This window comes from Ixodes scapularis, unplaced genomic scaffold (genome assembly GCF_016920785.2).
Source record: "Ixodes scapularis isolate PalLabHiFi unplaced genomic scaffold, ASM1692078v2 PGA_scaffold0__279_contigs__length_252992795, whole genome shotgun sequence".
Taxonomy (NCBI): domain Eukaryota; kingdom Metazoa; phylum Arthropoda; class Arachnida; order Ixodida; family Ixodidae; genus Ixodes; species Ixodes scapularis.
In genome coordinates, this window is record NW_024609835.1 from 165,714,556 (window position 1) to 165,732,354 (window position 17,799).

A 17,799-nucleotide genomic window follows, 5' to 3' on the forward strand; every position below is an offset into this window, starting at 1 on the left:
CCCCATCGAAAATATTTTATTGGCAGCCTCAAATCTATATAAAACAGGGCAACTTGAGTCATACTAAAAGTGAATTAATCTGGAAGTGGTCACACAGGTTAAAGATTACATCGGTGTATTTGCGCTGAATTGAAGAGAGTATCTCGCGAGGTTGTACCTTTTTGATAAAAAATTTTATACCTCATTTGGATTCCGTCAAGACTATATTCTAGCACCTGCTCGTGGTAGGGTGTGCCAAAGCAAAACACGCATTCATTGCGGTTAGTCAGCTCCGTTTGTGCGTTCCTCAACTCCGACCTCTGGGGGAGGACCATACACTGGGTCTCCGGACACAGTAACTCACATTTTAACGAGAAGGCTTATCGCCTTGTACGAGTGCATCTATCCACCGCACAATTTCGAGCCTCCCTGCACCAACAATTCGTCTTTCAATCGGACGACATCGAGACTCAACCCTCTAACTCAGCCGCATCACTCGACCTAAATTGTACCGGCAGCCTTACTCCTTGCCACAGCCAACCTCATCGCCTCTACCCCCCTCTCGATGACTTACCCGCCGGCAGAGCGTTACCTAACGGCAAATCCAACCCAGAACCTTGCTCAGCTTCTACTTGTGTAAGCGCTTCCACCACAACAGCAGCCATGGCAGCGGCAGCAACAGTGGCACCTGAGGTGCACTGGCTCCTACTTCCGGCACGTGCGTGCTGTGCCAGGCCAGGAGGGACCAGGAGCACCTGCTTTGGAAATGGCTGCCGTACTCCGGGCACGAGCCCTCGTCATACTTGAGCGAGGCATTAGGCCCACCTCGCTTCTCGCGTGGTCCCGTCCGGGACACCCCACCACCTTGACGGCTGCCATAAAACTCAGGCAGTCGCTGCTCGACTTCCTCCGGGACCCAGCAGCTCCCCCGGTCGACGCCCGGCTTCAAGACTTGCAGCGCAGAAACACCGCGCTCAAAGTCTGCACCACGAGACACCACCAACACCTCCGGCACCGCCGGCTCAAAAGGGTCATCGTAATAAAAACGGAGGCAGCATCCTTCCCCGATTTTCATACACCTCCCCTCTCTCTCTCATTTACTAACCACAGCATCACCGCAGCGGCGTAAAACGTGGATTAAAACGTGTTGTCAAACAAACCCGCGTCATGATCGCCCTAACAAAGTTTACATTAATTTCGCTAAAACTAACTCGTTCAAACTTTCCCTACTACTTCTGGCCGTGACAGACTGGAATGAGTTGACAAGTGAAATAGCTCTAATCAGAAATCACGATAACTTTATGGCACTTCTGCGTAACTCACAATCGCTCACCGCTTGTAAGCACGTTGATATCACGCCTGACAGCAGCATTTGTGGGTCGCCTTTTTGTGCAATTTCCCAATGTGCTAACGTCGGGGCTTGTGGTTAATTTTTGGCCAATCTTGCTTTTGACATTTGCTTTGAAGTGATCGTATTTTTTTTTTGTGTATTGATAGAATTTCGATAATTATTCAAACGTGTCTTACAATGACGCCCCCCCCCCCCCCCCACCACTTTCTTTCCCCCTTTGTGTAATGCCCCACCGGTAACTCTAGAGGTACCTAAATAAATAAAGAAAAAAAATGTAAGCAGCGAGCACTTTTCCAATGTCATCCTTTGTCCATGCGTGTGCAGGGCTATGGATTTGTAAGCATTAAAAAAGCGCCTCTGGACTCTTCGAAAAAACGAGTTCTTTCTTGTAGTGCTGAGAACTTGAACGCGTCGTCTGTCACCTCCGCCCCCCCCCCCCCCCCTTTTCCATCCAACGAATCATTCGAGCTAAACATTTGCTTTATTTTTCTAGAAATTTAAGATCATAGGGATTAGACACCACATTCTGGTAATTTAGACTATATTTCATTATACCTTTTCATGAACGATTGGTTCGTTTTATCGTACACGGGCTGCACGAGCGAGCATCAACAAACGCATGCTGCACTGGTGTTTTATCTTTTTGGTGTCGGGGTGATTGATTGGTTAACATTCCTGTTCTTCGACGCCTGTCTTTTGTTCATGGAAGCATTGCTCCTCTTGGCAGGGGACGTGGAATCAAACCCCGGTCCCATGTCTAAGGCTGAAACTGAACAGTTGGGAAAAATTGAAAGCATACTCTTAGAATTGCAGTCTGGACAAGCAACTGTTTTGGCAAAGCTAACAGGCATAGAAAAAAGGCAAGCTGATCTTGAGAATAAGATTGATGGCGTAATTTCAAAGACGAAGGTACTAGAAAGAAGCGTGGCACATGTTGAAGAAAGTGAGTTTAAACTTGAAGCCAAATTAGACGACCTTGAAAATAGAAGTCGACGATCAAACTTAGTATTTTTTGGTGTTCCTGACAACTCCAGAAAAGAGACATGGGAAGAATCTGAGAAACTAATAAGGTACATCTGTAAAAAAACGTTATCTATCGACAATGTTGAGATCAAAAGAGCCCACCGCGTGGGAGCATTTAAAGATGAAAAAAAAAATCGGCCTATCGTTGCGCATTTTGCTGGCTGGAAAGCCAGAGAAAATGTGAGGCGAAATGCATTTAGGTTTACAAATACCCCGACCAGCGCATCGGAAAACTTCAGTCCCCTAGTTCAAGAAAAACGGCGGCAGCTCTGGAACTACGCAAAAGAGAAAAGGCAAAATAAAGAAAACAGGGTCTATTTCAACTATGATAAGTTAGTAATAAATGGGCAGACGTTTATCTGGGACAGCGACACGTGCCAACCAGTCCTGCATCGTCCGACTAATTCCGAGATCGTAGCAGAACGACGACACCTACCTCCTATCAACAGACCAAGCAAAGATGACATTGTTGATATGCCAGAGAAACCTACGGTTCTGGTTGTGAACTGCCATAGCATCATGAATAAAGTTGATGAGCTTGCATCTTTAATAATGACTTTGAATCCACAGATTGTTATGGGGACCGAATCTTGGTTGGACGATACGGTCTCTTACACTGAGGTTTTTCCGCCGAGATTTACGGTATATCGTAAAGACAGACATCGACACGCAGGAGTCTTTTTGCTGGTTTCATCTTGGTGGAGTAGCTGTGTAGTTAAATTTGAGAATGACTCTGAGTCGGTGTGGTGTCGCGTTCGTTTTCCCAAAGGGAACACTGTGGTGTTTGGAACTATCTACCGTCCGCCAGACGGAAATGAAACAAGCATTTCTTTACTCTCAGATATGTAATCAGTGATACCAGACACCGTCTTTCTGGGAGGCGATTTTAATTTGCCAGACTTTTCATGGTTAACTGGGACGACGGCAAGAAGCAAATCGCGTGTTTATTCTATGTTCACAGAATTGATAGATACATTTGGTCTGATTCAGTATGGTATGGAGCCGACTCGACTGACGGCACTTTTAGATCTCGTCTTATGCAATGACCCAAATATTGTTTCTAGCGCCCAGGTATATCCTGGAATAAGTGATCACGATGTTGTTGTTACTGAGTTGAATGTATCAGGCGTACCTGAACAGAAACAAGAGCCACGCAGAGTACTCATCTATGAAAAGGGTAATTTTGACGCCACCAATAATGCATTACAGACATATTTTCTAACTTTTTCATATTTATCTGAGTCTTGTACAACAGAGGAGATTTGGATTTTGTTTCGCAATAAAATATTGGAATTAGTTGAGGCTTTTGTACCTTCAAGAACTTTGCAGCAAAGCCGTAAACAAAAACCTTGGTTTAATGCCGAAATACGGAAACTACTGGGGAAAGCAAGGCGGCCTTACAAAAAACGTTGTAAAGATAACTCTGTCCTTAATTTGCAAGGGTTAAAATATATTAATAATCAATTAAAAGTAACAATAAAGTTAGCTAAGTAGTCATTTTTACCAGGCAAAACTGCGATCTTAAACGAAACCCAAAGGTATTCTGGAAATATGTGAAGACATCCAGGAAAGACGATATTTCTATCCCAGTTCTTAATGTTGACGGCCAAATGTTAAAGGAAAATGTGGAGAAGGCAGAATGCTTCAATTCCTACTTTAAATCGGTATTTTCTCCGGGACTCTCTGGGTATGTGGTGGAGTCACCGAATAGTTGTTTTACTGGCATCATGGCGGATATTGATATTGATGTTCATGGTATTGCCTCTCTTTTGCGCGGCCTAGATCAGTCAAAGGCTACTGTCCCTGATGGTATATCACCTGTTATTCTCATTAAGTGTTCCGATATTGTATCACAGTAGTTTTCTATCATATTTAAAACGATACCTGAGACAGGGTTGGTCCCAATAGATTGGAAAACTGCGAATGTGATTCCTGTTTTTAAATCCGGAGATAAGAAACTTGTAGAAAATTATAGGCCTATATCACTAACGTCAGTTTGCTCTAAGCTTTTTGAGCATAATTTATATAGCGCAATGTTCAAATATCTTGATAGCTTTAACTTTTTTTACTCCATCCCAGCATGGCTTTCGGAGTGGATTTTCATGCAACACGCAGTTAGCAGAGTTCCAGCATTACCTATTAAAAGCAAATGACAAAAATACGCAAGTAGACGCAGTCTTTCTAGATTTCAGCAAAGCTTTCGACACGGTACCACACAACCTTCTACTGATAAAACTAGCCTCTATAAATATTAATAGTAAGGTACTAAATTGTGTACAAAATTACTTAAGTGACCGTGAGCAACGTGTTGTCTTAAATGGAAGTAAATCCTCAGTCGTTTCCGTGACTTCAGGGGTCCCCCAGGGTAGTGTTCTTGGACCGTTACTGTTCTTAATTTACGTTAACGACATTGTACAAAATATTCAGTTGACAATAAAACTTTTTGCTGATGATTGCGTTATTTACATAGAAATAAATTCGACGAGAGACATCGAGATCCTACAGAGCGATCTAGATAAGGTAGCATACTGGTGTAACCAATGGAACATGGGCCTAAATATTGGAAAATGTAACCTCGTTAATTTCGATTGAAACGTCTCTAAATGTTTTACAAGTTATACTATCAAAAACCTGACAATCGGTAATGTCTCTGAATGTAAAAATCTTGGCGTTTATTTTCACCAATCACTTAAATGGAATAAACATATTGACTACACAATTAATAAGGCCAGTAAAATGTTTTTTATCCGTAGAAATTTCAAACACGCGTCCCGAGACGTAAAATAAACTCTTTACTTCTTGCACGTAAGGTCAATGCTTGATTATGCGTGCGTTATATGGGATCCCTACCAGCAGTATCTGATCGATAGATTAGAGAAACTTCAAAATCAAGCAGCGCGATTTGTTAGTAACAACTACGATCCATACGCTAGTATGACAGAGGTTAAAACCATGCTGGGATGGGAGCCCTTGAGCATTCGAAGGCAAAAATTAAGATTGAAGTTTTTCCATCGCATTTATTATAATAATACTGGTATTAATAAGAATGAGTATCTTTTGGGGCCAGCGTATGTTTCAGCTAGGTGTGATAACTCTAGAAATTTTTTTTGAATATGCCTATAAAACAAACAGCCTCTGTCATTCTTTTTTTTGTAAAGACAATTAGAGAGTGGAACTTGCTGCCTGATGATGTGGTGAGCACCTTGGACAACAGTGTATTTTTTTTCTCGGCTGTATATCTAATCTGTGCGGACAAGTGATCACTTTGTGTTTTTTATGTATGTGTGTTATTTCCTGCCCCTCCTACAATAATGCCCTTGAGGCGATGTGCAGGGTGCGGCCGTAAAAACTTTCACATTTGGAACGCCTAGCAAAAATCGAATTTCAAACATACATACCTGAAATTGAGCACACGAACGTCGTTTATACCAAAGTTTTTTTACTATTTTTTTCAGACGTCAACTCGGAAGCAGCGAATTATTAGAAAGATAACAAAAATGGCAGACGTGCATTTCCTATGGCCTATACCCGCCCGTTCACCGTCTGCTATCTGGTTCGAGACGCCGCTCCTAGGTGGCGCACTGAACGCAAAAACGCGGGAAACGCAGCACGAAAGGCTGGTGTCGGGCGAGATAATCGCGATAAAAAGTGATTTAAACGAAATATATGAAAGATTGTTGAAATTACCTGTTTCAAGTCCAGTTTTGACAGATCGTCATGCAAGCAAGAAGACACCATGATGCGACGAGATCATTTATTTACAGCCTGGTATAGCAAGTAGTGCTGCTACCGTTGCAAACAAGTTCGTTTTGAGTTATCATTTTATTCTGATTTTTACAGGGCCGCTGTAACACATAAAGTAATTTTTTTTCATACAGCTGGGGTATAATTAAAACACATGTCGCAAAACATTTTTGTAAAAAAAAAAAAAGAGATTATACTAATTGGAGCAATATTTACGGCGCTGGAGTCATTTCGGATGACCGGGGATAAAATGGCTGGTATTTGAGAGGGATAGTCGTCTTTTTGCTGGTTTCCCATTGCTACCTTTATCAGCAACCTCTACCTTGCTCTTCGCGTTCGGCAAGCAGCACGAGAGAAAGTAAGAGGGAAACGAATAGTTTAAATTTCGTCAGGAAATGGAAGTTGTGCGTTCATTCAATTGTTTATTCTCAAAAAATACATCTTCTGATACGCCTTTTCTGTCACGGCGATTTGAAATAATGTTGATGCTGCAGCAGCCCTTTAAACGACTAGGGTTCGGCCGATTCGATGTGCCCGCCGTTTACAGACACGCAAAGCCGAAGTCGAGCTTCGTACGCCAGTAAAGCCCTTTCGCGCATCCCATCGTCGATCTCGAGGAACGCGCCCTCAATTTTTTTCTTTCAGCTCTTCGATGCTGGGGATCCTTTTCTTGTAGACAAGTCCTTTTATAAATCCCCATACGAAAAAGTCGCACATATTTAAGTCGGGAGATCGTGGAGGCCAGTCCATATAATCTGATCCCCGACCCATCCACCGCCGAGGGAACGTGTAATTGAGCCATGCCCTCACACTCTTTGCGTAATGGGGAGCCGCCCATCCTGCATGAATATGCAGTTTTCTTTTCTCATGTGGTACCTTTCAAGCTCAGGGAGCATTTCCGTCTTCAGCATGTCCAAGTAGGCATCTGCGTTAACGGTGCCATCGAAGAAAAAGGGGCCCACAATGCCTTCACGCCAAATCCCACTCCACACTGTCACCTTCGGTGAATGGAGATGCCGTTCGTCCACGGCATGAGGGTTATCGCGAGTCCATATCCTGCTGTTCTGGCGGTTCACACGTCCATCTAGATGAAAGTTTGCTTCGTCACTAAATAAAAGAAATTGCAGGTGCCCCGGGTTGCTTTTAATTCGCAACAACTCCGCCTTGAAAAATTCTAGACGTCGGACGTTGTCGCCGTCGTGCAGGGCTTGCACAACTTGCATCTTGTACGGGCGCAAATTATTTTCCCGCAGAATCCGTCGTACGCTTTTTTGCGAAATTCCAAACAACCTGGCTGCTCGTCTTGCTGACAATTGCGGGTCGCTCTCGAAGACAGCAAGCACCGCTTCAATGAGCTCCTCATTTTTCAGCAGGCTCTCACGTTCACTGACTGGATTCTCCTTTGTAAAGTCTTCTCCACTCATAAAACGATTCGCCCAAGTCAAAATAGTCGCGCGTGAAGGCGGGCGTTTATGAAATGCAGTGCGAAATTTTCGCTGTGCTGTGGTCACCGAGTTCCGCTCCACGTACCACTTGACTGCCTGGGCACACTCACTTGCCGAGTATTGCGGCATCGCAAGGCGGCGCGGAAAATATTTTGATAATAACTGCAGAAGATAGTGCAACAAAAACAATAAATGGGAACAATCAAGATGCCTCAGCAGCGGCACTCTTGATTCCAAAGTTGAGCTTTCACCGGGAACAGACCCGTCAACAGATAAGCAGACGACAAAGGAAGACACACGTTCGTCTGCTTTAGAACATATTTTTATTAAACAAGGGCGTCCGGCAGTTTCTAAATTTCAAGTAAAAGGGCATAATCATTGACATATTTTGGTAGAATCACTTTTTATCACGATTTTCCCGCTCGACACCAGCCTTTCGTGCGGCGTTTCCGGCGCTTTTTCGTTCAGTGCGCCACCTGGGAGCGGCGTCGCGAATTAGATAGCATACGGCGAACGGGCGGGTATAGGCCATACGAAATGCACGTCTGCCATTTTTGTCATCTTTCTAATAATTCACTACTCCCGAGTTGACGTTTAAAAAAAATAGGCAAAAAACTTTGGAATAAACGACGTTCGTGTGCCCAGTTTCAGGTACGTACGTTTGAAATTCGATTTTTGCTAGGCGTGCCAAATGTCAAAGTTTTTACGGCCGCACCCTGTAGGTACTCTGTAAATAAATAATAAATAAATAAATAAATTGAGGGTGCAGAGCTTTGATCGGAGCTCAATGTGCGCGAGAGTAAAGACTCCTGTACATTTCAACGCTATTGTCAAAAAAAGGTTTCCTTAGAAACCGAAGCACCTTGGTGTTCCAGTCATTTAGCCAAATCTCTGCTCATGGACTTTGCCCCCCCCCCCCCCCACCCCCCCTCCGCGAAACACAGCCGACCCGATAATATACACCTTCATTTTGAACCCATCTCCCCTCCACCCCAACCTCTTTGCACCCCAGGTCAGGGACATCCGAGCCACCTCAGCCCCTTCACCAAAAAAATTCCCGGATGCGCCACTGCAGCACGTCCATATTCGTTACGTTGGGAAGCGAGCATGTCACGCGCCATACACACGAACGCTCAAATTGGCACCGGTCAGCAGTTCTTTATTGAAACTGTTCGAGGAGAGTCATCGTCCACACGTGCCTTGATCACAGACCAGACAGCGGTCGCTAGAAACTGCGACCTGCCGGCCAGCCAGAAAATGCTCTCGCGAAACGCACAAGCACAGCGATGAACGAATTCTGAGTAGTACTGGACAATTTATGATTAACCTACCGATTAATCGATTAATTCTTTACTTGCGGTTAATTGTTTTTGGCCGGTTCATCGGTAAAATTTTGCGAACCGAAAGAAAGTAAAATTAAACGCTTTCTCCACGCACACTTGGACGGGTATACACTTGTATGACGGGCATACGTTACGTGAAATATAACCTAAAGTAAACTGTAGGGACGAGATTTGTAACTCCAGACAACTGCAGAAGGTTACACGTGTCCCTGCCAGTTCAACGCCGTGCAAGTGCTTGTTTAGCGCAGCAGAGAATATTGTGAACAAACGAAGGAGGTCATTCTTGCCGCATAATATCAAAAAAACCATTTGCCTCATGCACGCCAAGTAAGAATCTGTGAGTGCGATTGTTTTTAACAGTTCTCAAATACGCATCGAGGTTGATTTGTAGTCAAAATTGGATAGTGCGCCGTCTACCATGCATATTCAGAAAAGGCAAAAAATATATGATTTGGCCTGTCTAAAAATATTATGCTTGAAAATGAACAAGGCCGATTAATTGATTAAAGTGTGGCGATCAATCATTTTAAATTATTTAATCCACGCTTATCCCTAATTTAAGGGCGCGTTTTTTTTTATTCTTGTTTTTTTTATAGTTGGAAAGCTAATATGCAAATGCTGAAAAATATTGCCTGCGCAAACTTTCACATTTGATAGCCGCCCTGCACCTTCACTCCTTGCCCCGTGGCAAAGAGTGAAATTGCGATTCCCCATACTTGCGAAGTTTATACTGTAAACACCCATAAAATTCAAAAAAATAATATTATAGGGACCACAAAACGTTTAAACTTAAACCCCACAGTTTCGACGTTTTTAATGTACTATCTTTGTATATGTGTTTGTGCGTGTCCTTTCCTTCTTTTTTTTTTTTTCTTGCCTATGCCGCATGCCCGTGAGCATTCGTCACTGGCCTAAAGTTTTAGAATATTCCAAATCTACAGTGCACGCTACCCGATCAGTCTCAAAGATGCTCGAGTGCACCTGTGCACGATACCCTACGTCCGCGAGTCAACTCAAACAAAAATAGGACGCCACGCGCTGGCACACAACTTCTCGAGACATGCCTCGTTTGTGCTTAACAATAATTTTAAATGCCGTTCTGTCATTTTGTTTATATCAACGTGAGACAGTAGGTAATAGGTATGCTTTTTTATTGAAAAGACCCGCTTCGAGGGTCAATCCACTTTTTCCCTTCTCCCCGCCTGAAAATGTTCAATTAGAGCGTTTTCAGTGCGGATCGATTTTCAGTTTATGCATCGCGACGTGACTAAAGAAAAACACGCCTCGGGGCGAATATACACACCAGGAGCTCCGCACACGCACACCGCGTCGATAGGCATCGGAAGGCGAGTTCAGTCGAAGCGTGACACAAGCCGGCGGGCAATGAAGCGGATCCCACCGCATACCGGACGAGTAGGTTCATATTGTGCGATGATGGGAATAATCGTATTTTACGCGGCGGCTCTTCGACCACACGCAACCCTTTTTGGCCGAAACCAGTTGCTGCACGCAGTTTGCTTTTTTCTTCGTTACCACTTCCTATTTTTCCTTGTCTCTTTTTCTTTCTTCCAGTGCACGAGGACGCTGCAAGAGCTTCGCACGCACGCGACGGGCGTGCACGTGCGGCACACAGGCACCGCGAGCCGGTGCCGACCCGTGCCGGCGCCGATCACCAGCACGACCGACGGGAGTGCACGGGAGGTCGAGGCCTCCCATGCACCCCAGCGTGTAGCGTATAGTCCCTCGTCGTTGCTGTCGGTGGCGGCTCGGCGAAGCGACATTCGCGTAACGCTGAACGCGAAATGCTAAAAACTGATACGCACATTGGAGTGTAAAAAGAAAAGTATGTTCACTTTCCTGCAGAACACGGACGCAGTTAATCATGGTTAGCAATAGAAGAATCCCATCGAATGCCGAAGCTAAGAAGACAATAAGATTGGAAAAAATGTGATGTGCGCGGGACACTGAGGGCGTGAAACAACATGCCCATTTTCCCTGCGCCTATCGCATATTTGTAATGCATAATATATTTTATCAGCCGATTTTCGTTAAGCTCTGTAACGCTTAGCTGTAACGCCCCGTTGTAGCAGCCGGCTGAAACAAAAGAAATCATAAGCCATTCTACTCTGGGAAGGCGGGTGACCAGCGAAGCTATTTAGCACACGACACGGACGTGACGCAGAATTTTGAACCAAGTTACTAACATATTTATCGTCTTGATCGGTGGTCATCGTGACGACGAGAGAAATGGAATAGACCTATAGCTAAATCGCCCAAGCATCAAGGAGAATGCAAGGAATGGTGTTCCACGCGCCGCACGTGCCGGCGTCTGCAGCAGTCACTGTACTAAAGCAAAAACCTAAAACCAATGGCATCTTGCACGTGCGTTCGTCGACGCTTTATTTTGGCTATTTACTTCGAATCTTTTATACGAGGAAGTGTGCACGTGTGGCGCCTGCGGCGGTGCGAGCGTAGAGTTTTTAGTCACTGCACATGAAAAATACACGAGACCCTAGCCGTAAACATGCTGTAAAAACCGCCACCGAAAAGCGTTACGCTCGTATGGTACCATATACTGTTGAAACCGGTTATAACAAAGTCGGTTATAACGAAATAGCGGCTACAGCGAAGCGATCACGATTTCTCATTCCCTTTTGCACTTCGTTTACCTAAGTTGGTTATAACGAAACAGCGGATATAGCGAAGTGATTTTCGATTCACGTTGACTTCGTTATAACCGGTCTCAACAGTAGACAAAAGATTCAATCCCACGGCCTAATTTAAAATTACCATAATTTTGTTCAGGGCCCTGTTGTACGGGCCATTTTGTCTGTAGCCATATATACAGGACAATTTTGTTGGGAGCCATTCTGTACGGGCCGTTCTATAGGGAACTATATTTGTCCAGACTATTTTTTCCGCAACCATCATGTCTAGGCATTCTCTACGAGCCATTATATCTGGAACCATACTTGACTGGGTTATTTTGTCCAGAATCATCCTATCCGGAACCATTCTGTCAAAGGACATGCTGTACGGGCCATTCTGTCGGGAACTATATTCCACGGGGCCATTTTGTCCGGAACAATTCTGCCCGGAACAATACTCTCCAGGGCCATTCTGTACGGGTCCATGTTTTTCCGAGCCATCTTGTCCGGGATAATTTTGTCTTAGGCCATTCTGTACTGGTCATTATATCCGGAACCATATCGGTCTGGGTCATTTTGTCAAGAGCCACTTTTCCCTGGGTCGTCTTGCTTGGAACCATTCTGATCGGGACCTTTTGACCAAGGTCATTCTATCCTGGACCTTTCCGTCCAAGGCCATTCCATCCGGGTAATTCTGTCTAGAACCATTCTGTAGGGGCCATTATATCCAAAACCATATTGGAAGGGGCCATTTTGCCCAAGGTTGTTTTGTCCGTATTATTCAGTCCGGGAACATTCTGCCTGGGACCATTGTGTACGGGCCATCCTATTCAGAAACATGTTATATGGGGCCCTTTATTTGTGGGTTATTTTCTCCGGAATCATTTCGCTCGGAAACATACTGTCTAGGTGCATTTTGTAGGGGCAAATATATCCGGAACCATGTTGGATGGGTTCATTTTGTCCGGGCCATTTTGTCTGGGATCATTATGTCCGGCACATTCCTTTCCGGTGCAATTTCGTCCTACACTCTGGCGGAAGTGATGGGGACCGAGTTCAATTCTTTCAAGACAAGATTCCTATGGGTTTTGAAACCATGGTAGAGACGCTTTAGCAATCTACACTGTAACAGGTACGCTGCACGCGTAATCCTTAAAGACTGGTGATGATTTTGGTGTTGTTGTTGCTGTTGTTTTTCAAGTGTTTGCTGACTTCAAGTTTGGATTCACCACCCTCTCAAACATTCCTGAAGTTTGGGATGAATACCAAGCGTTCTTGTTGGGAAATATGCAAAATAGCAACGCCCCTAGCGGTTCAGTTGCACTCGAGGGGCAGGAGACTGCCAACGGGTAGTTTCGGTTTCGCCGGGTTGTGCATCTGTTGTCTGTTATCGTCTCCGCACCACCAATGCTCAGCACAAGACAGAGTCTCAAAGGAGTTACAGAAGCTAGAGATGGGAGGAGTGATCGAGAAGATTGATGCATCAGAGAGGGTTTTCCCAATTGTCGTTGATTGGAAGAAGACGGGAGAATTTAGATTCGGCGTCGATTTACAAAAACAAAGCCAACCAATAGTCAATAACAGCCATCCACTTCCACATCCTGAAAATAATTTTCACCTCCTAAGAGGGGTGACCGTGATGTCCAAGCTGGACCTCTCATCGGCCTACTATCAGAAGGAGCTAGCGGCGAAGAGCAGAGACATTACAGCGTTTATAACGCACGGAGGACTTTACCGCTAGAAGAGGGTTTACTTTAGCCTTGCCTTGGCTGCAGCATCCTTTCAGAAGGTGCTATCAAGAGTGCTGAAGGAATGCCAAGGCACAGGGCACTACTACCTTTGCGATATTTTCGTCGCAGGGGTGTCGCAAAAAGACCATGATGATAACTTGAAGCAAGTCTCACCAAGTTTGGAAAAAGTGGTTTGAGGATCAACATACAGAAATGCGCCTTTTTGATCACAGAGTTTGGATGCCGGACGTGAATTATCCAAACAAGGAATCAAATCAGCGGAAGGAACACTGGACGCTATCAGCAAGCCGCCATCCCCTACAGATGCCAAGTCCCTACAGTGCTTTCTAGGACTGGCGTCTTACTACTTGAAGTTCGTTCCGCACCATGCAACAGTGATTGATCTGCTTTGTGCCTTGCTACACAAAGGTGTGGCTTTTTCATGGGCTGCTGAACAAGCATATGCATTCGAAGAGGTCAAGAGCTTGATCAAGAACTGTGGCACTCTAGCCATTTTCAATCCTACACTTTAAACGATAGTAAAAACAGATGCCTTCAGCTACGTACTGGAGCTGTCCTACAACTCCATTCAGAAAGTGTCAGAACGGTGGCGTTCGCGTCAGAGGCATTGTCTGAGACGGAGCGAAGGTACTCAGTCGGAGAGCGAGAAGCACTGGCTTGGGCCTTTGGGCTTGCGAAAGATGGACAACGTTCCTGCTTAGAAGACGCTTTCTACTACGAACGGATTACCAGGCCATTGCGACTTTACTTTCAACACAAGGATCTCGCAGACGACTCATGCGCATCGCCCGCTGGTTTGTAAGATTACACCAGTTCATCTACGAAGTGCAGTACCGGCGGGGCGAACAAAATGTGTGGTTGCAGACGCGCTTTAGGTGCTTTCCATTGACACCAAACACGACGAGTCCAGCATTTCCGAGGACACCGAAATGATATCTACTGTTCGAGCACACTTGCGAAGCGTCTCCTTGAATGAGCTTCAAAAGGAGACGTCGCAAGATGCACTACTGGTAAATGTTGCTGATAGTATCAGTTCTTTAAAACATTTTGAGTTGCAAGCAGAACCTAACTTGCTACCCTCCTTCGAACTTCGCAAAGAACTTTCAATTTTTAATGCCTTGTTTTACGTAATCAGAATACCGTACCACCAACCACAATTCGTCAACGGATCATGGACATCGCTCACGAACCTTCTCCTGGGATTGTACAAACAAAACAGAAACTGCGAGACCCCTACTGTTAGCCAAGAACGGACGCTGAAGTCAAGGACTACATCACTAGTTGCAGAGTGTCAGCAACACGACAAGACCGCAAAAATATCACTTGCTCCAATGCACCCAATGTCTTATCCAACAGGAGCATGAAAGCAGATTGGAATTAACTTCGTCGGGCTATTTGCAAATTTCCCCGGCAACTGCAGATATGCCATCACCGCAGTCGATTACTTCAGGAAGTGGCCAGAGGTTTGATTCTGCTCACACCCGATTGCAGATGCTATGATAGGCTTCCTATGGGAATCTTTAGTACGGGAAATTACCCAGAAGTACTAGCGTCCGACCAGGGTTCACGGTTCATGTCTCTACAGTTCAAGAACTTTCTGCAAGACAAAGGTACCATACACTCGAAGTCCTCTATTTACTAGTCACAGGCAAGCGGGCAGGTTTAACGCTTCATCAGGCTGCTCAGAAACTATATTCAAAGTATCTTGTTGTAGAAAGGCGACATCCAGATTGATCTGGACTTCTTGAGAGTTTATCGTTGTACACCATAAGAGCTAAAAATCTCCCACCTTCAGTGTCACTACATGGACGACCAATGCGCACCAGACAGACTTGACATCATGGGGATCCCGCATCCGGACATTGAAGAAGATGCTAGGGGCGCGATTAATGGCCTTCGTGGCAGGGTGGACAACATTCAGAACAACTCCAAAAGTTACGCCGACCAACGCCGAGTGGACAAGAGTCTGAAGTTCAGAGGTGGAGACTACATGCGCGTTTGATTGCCAGAACATGCAACAAAGGGCAGTCCATCGTTTAGTCCTGCAGTAAGAATCGGGAAAACGATCGGACCTGCAGCTTTTCTAAGCTTCTAAGCTAACCAGAGCTATCGCGCCATCAGATTCCGCTACACCATATATACAGAAAACTGAAGCATCCGTCCGGTTCAGGCCCAAGAGTAATAAGCGGCCACCAGATGGTTACTTTGCGTAAATAAGAAGCGAGGACCGGAGGTGCTACGAGAGGGAAGAAGAAGAGGAAGAGAAAGGATATAATAAATATCTACGTCAGACACTGAGTCTAGGCTAGTCTAGTGCCACTACATAAGCTACGCTTCAGAGTAGCGACCCTTACCCATCTTGCGGCTTAAAACATGGTTGCCAGTTAACTGAAGCTTTTTTCTTAAATCACAGGAAACGCTTTTCCATCCCCCTACAAATGCTTAAACAGTTCGCGGGAGAGCGAAGCATTATTACATGATCTTCCTAAAAGCGAATCTTATGCTGAGGAAGTTGCAATTTTGAAATATGACGATCGGCAGTTGCGTCTGCTCTGCCCAAGCACCCAGATGGCGGCGTCCAAAATAATAGACGCTTTCCAGCAGCTGTGCATGGGCGCCACCATAACTGACCTTCCGTTTTCGTTACCTTTTATACTGTTCACTTCGTCATTATTACCACAGCAGGACAGGTTGTTACCATTTCAGTTTCCACTGTGCCCTTCTCCCTAGAATTGGCATTTGTGGAGGCTTGTCAACGCCTGCTTCAGTGTCTCGGGATATCGGTAAGACAAGAGAAGGTCAGCAAGGGCGGCTGTTATCTGGCGCGTGTGCAAAGCGTCTATATCGGGGAACAGAGTGCCGACACTAGTGCGCGTTTTACATGCAGCGATGCAGCGATTTTGCTCTTAGAGCGGTGCAATCATCCGCCGCCGCGGCGCTCTAGTTGGCCGCAGCGGCAGAGCGGCGCGATTCTAGAAGGTTGGAAATTTTTTTCGACAACAAAACAACAGCATCCCCGGCTCGCCCTTCAGAGCGCGGCGGAGAACTACGTGACAGAAGGAGAAGCATTACAAGAAAGCTTGCGGAAATTATGGCGTTTTTCAGTTAGATTTCAGGCATTTAGATTGCTATTCGAGACCGCTAAACCTCATTAGGGAGTTTTCGTAGATTGTTTCCGCCGTCCCGCAACGCTCTCCGCAACCCGCTCCGAGATTCGGGTTTCTTCAGTCAAGGCTAGAGGGGCGCATGCGCAGTAGTGGTTTCTTCGCTGCGGACAGCTTAAAGAAAGGAGGAAAGCGGTTTACGAAATCTCCCTATTACGGAGTTTTCGTAGATCGCGTTTCCCCGTCCGCTAAGCCCTCCGCAACGAAGAAGCCACTACTGCGCTTGCGCGCCGATTGCCTTGACTGTACAGTTCTGGGTATCGTAGCGGGTTGCGGAGAGCGTTGCGGGACGCCGAAAACGATCTACGAAAACTCCCTATTGTTATCAACCGCTTTCGAGAAGCAACGTTAAACGTAAGAGGCAAAAAAAGAAAACGCTTACGGACGACGCGTGTGAAATGAAAACTTGCGATTTGTGCCACGGCGCCGCTCCGGCAGCGATTTCGGCCGCGCAACCGCTGCATGGGAAACGCGTATAAACATAGCTCATTACGTGGCTCTAGGCTAATCCACTGTCGGCCCAATAGACCACATGCGAAATGCACAGCCCCATTATAGTGTATTGAAAACGAGCGCGGCGGTCGGCGTCCGGCGAAGATCCAATCACGCGCTTCGTGAGCAAGCAACGGTGAGCGCCAATGTTGCTTGGTGGACATTTGAAAATGGTCTATTGACAAACAGAAATCTCGACGCAGCAAAGCTGGCAGCGCACAAAGTGTTGCCAGACGTTCGAACAAGTTCGCATTTGGTCTATTACTTATTTCCATTGAACATTAAACATTAGACAATGTTTTTATTTGTCACGTAAGTTTACAAAAACACATTAACGAGCCGGGTGAAGCCTCAGGGGCTTGTGCGCCTGGCTCGGCAGTTGACGAGGTGAACAACAAAGAAACAACAAAAAACAATTTGCACTCTAACATAACATATAATCCAAAAAGTACCAATATAACTGGGCTGTAGATTCGAAGCGGTATTCACCCAGCATTACTTAAAAGCATGCTTCGAAACATGAATTGCGATATGTATTGGGACACTGGCCGAATACTCCCAGACCAAACGCTCATTGGATCCCGTCGTATTTTAATAATAATAATAATAATAATAACAATAAATGTTTATTTCTTCATCACATCCATGATGAAAGGAGACGGAGGAAAAAAGCTGCATAAATGCAGCTAGCAACTCCTCACGCAGGCGGTAGCGACGATTATGCCCCGGCGTGCCCCGCGAACAAGCAGTCACGTCCGTCAACGGCGTCGCCGTCGTGCGTCGGCGCACCGCGGACGGCCGTGCCCATGGACGGTGGCCGGCCGAGCCCCGCCGCGGACTGCAGGGAGAGGCTCACGAC

The 17,799-nt window shown here is 45.6% G+C and overlaps 1 pseudogene; it reads left to right on the forward strand.

Annotated features, from left to right (window-relative positions):
- The first annotated feature begins 642 nt into the window (after positions 1-642).
- On the forward strand, positions 643-3,800 carry LOC115330160 (annotated as a pseudogene).
- Positions 3,801-17,799: the final 13,999 nt, after the last annotated feature.